The sequence below is a fragment of the Musca vetustissima genome, unplaced genomic scaffold, assembly GCF_032173495.1.
Source record: "Musca vetustissima isolate MV318-11 ecotype Yass unplaced genomic scaffold, APGP_CSIRO_Mvet_v1 utg72846, whole genome shotgun sequence".
In the NCBI taxonomy this organism is placed as follows: domain Eukaryota; kingdom Metazoa; phylum Arthropoda; class Insecta; order Diptera; family Muscidae; genus Musca; species Musca vetustissima.
This window is the reverse complement of record NW_026880078.1, coordinates 1-2565: the sequence shown is the minus strand read 5'-3', so window position 1 is coordinate 2565 and position 2565 is coordinate 1. Positions and strand designations below refer to the sequence as shown.

Below are 2565 nucleotides of genomic sequence, written 5' to 3'. Positions count from 1 at the left end.
ATCGGTACTTTAATATGAAGGCTGTGAGCAAACCCTGACCTAGGTTGATAATTTTCTGCATTTGTGCCAATTTTTTTATGTTTTTAACAAATCGGAGGCTTTATTTTCTTCTTCATCCAGGAAAAATGGGTTTTCTGCGAATTCATGTTAATACATTTCCATTATTGGCGGTCCCAATCACAAGTTTTTTTTTTGTTTTTTTTTTTTCAAATTAAACTAAATACATTAGAAACAAAGATTCTTCACCCCGTCCTTACATATCGACCACAGACTTAAGGGCCAATTCTGGTTTGTCGTAGTTGATTTCTTCGGGTGTGGGAATGCCAGTCAGTGAGGGTGGGACGAACGTGGTTGATGATGTAGGGATATATTTCATCGGTCTTGTCGCCGCACTTATCCTTGACACCTTCCAACCATCTGATGGCCAAAGCAATGTCGTTAACCTTACGGCATGCCTTCAAGCCAGCATCGACAATTTTGGGAGCTGGAACCAAATCCATACCCAACAAATCGTTCATGCCCTTGCGCACCTCACAGCCATCGATATCGGCACGGCTGAAGTAATCTTCATACTGTTTGTCGAATTCCTCGGCAGGAATTTCTTGATGGGCAGCACGGACAACACCAACACGGCTGGTTACGCCGATGGAGCTACGAGCAATGTTAGCGATTTGGCTAGCAGCAAGGCGGAACATTCTGAGAGTCTGATAGCTCGCGTTGAGAAAAATATACTGTCTATTAAACAATTTGGAGGCCACCCGGACACGGACCAATATTGATAATTCTTTGTATGGAGATTTTCTGCCTAATGAGAATCCAAAATATTAAATTGCAGCAACATCGGTTGAAAAACGTGCTAAAGTCGAAGCATGCATCCATATTGATAATTTTTGGTAGGTAGATTTTTTTCCAATTTATATCCAAAATATTAAATTAGAGCTAATTCGGTTGGGGCTACCCAAAAAGGACATACATATATCACATTTTCAGTGCCAACCACCCTAGGAATATTAGTAAAGTGCAAAATTTCAAAGATTTTTCTTCAATATCGTGAGCTTGTTATCGTTATCGTTATTTAATCAGACAGACGGACATGGCTACATCGAAAAATTTTATTCTGATTAAGAATAAATAGGATCTCTAGTGAATATTTCGAGGTGTTGCAAAGCTATTTAAAATACACTCACTCCATCTTATGTGTATAATGAATTTTTAATAAATACAGATCTCATTATTAGCTACAAGTGAAGTTTCTTCCAAAAACATTTTAGTACTTTAATTTGGCACTTTTTTAATTTTTTTAGCATTTTCTAGCATTTTTTTAAACAAAATCTAGCATTTTTATCGATAAAGTTTTGGCAACACTGATCTTAGGTGATGTGGCCGCCATCTAGTTCTGCTTAGACTCGACGCCCCCTTTATTTAGGTACATTGGTTGGGGTCCTTGCTTATACAATGTTGCCATTTTCGTCAGAATGGCGGTATATGCTGTCATTCCTAGTTTGTGTTATCCTATTTGTTGAAGCCGATGCATTTAATCTGGAGAAGAATATAAGCCTTGTTTTTCAAATATTCGAAAATTATTTTGGAGGAATTTTTCTACAACGGATACAAGTTGCATTTCTACAATGCCTACAAGTTGTATTAAAATTATGTAATGTAATTTTGTAATTATGTAATATGTAATTTTCTATAAATAAATAATACTGAATAGGTCCTCATATAATATAATACATTTTATGCATGGGCGACATACTATACACATAGATTTCTGTACAGGTCTACCTTCTACAGGTCCTTTGAAGGTTTTCTATTCATAAGTAGGATTTTTTTCAGAAAACACCTTTTATCCTTTTATATATAGACTACCTTTTATAAATTGTCCTTAAATTGCAGACCTTTTGTAGATTTCCAACCTAGAACTTCTGTCACATATACCCCTCCTATACAATCTCCATACGCACTTCGCAGATATCCCAACTCCATACAATATTAAAATATCAGTCCATACGTTATTTATTTCGAAAACAATGAATGTCAATTTTATGTACTTATTTATTTGTTCAGAATCATAACAAAATCCTCGAATTTTGTACGGGGACACGTTGCAATAATTATCATCGTCAGTTTTTGTTTTGTTTTTTGGGGTGACTATGGTGCTATTGATGGCTTATGCAAACTGTTATGTGTGTGTGTTTGTTATCTCTGTGGACACAGCTTTGACATATGTAGTGCAGAGACTTATTTTAGATTCCACATTTCATGTATACATTTGCAATTTTGTTACGAGAGAAATATTACAGGTAGGGTATGTAGAGTTACAAATTACTTGGTTGGGAATTACTAGCAAAAGGACAAAAATACATTTAGAATTCTTTCTAAATACCTGAAATTTATTTGAAAATTAAAATTACATAAATGAATGTTTATTTATTGTTTAAATAATGAAATTTTTAATTAAAAATTTAATTTATTATTATATATGTAATGTATAAATTTTTTAGTCCTATGTTATTAAGTTTATACTGTGTGACAATAATCAAATTTTCTTAACAAAATAATAGA

General features: G+C 34.0%; 1 pseudogene; it reads right to left on the bottom strand.

The window, feature by feature from the left end:
- Positions 1–253: 253 nt before the first annotated feature.
- Positions 254–730, bottom strand: LOC133325415 (cytochrome c oxidase subunit 5A, mitochondrial-like; annotated as a pseudogene).
- Between the last annotated feature and the right edge of the window lie 1835 nt (positions 731–2565).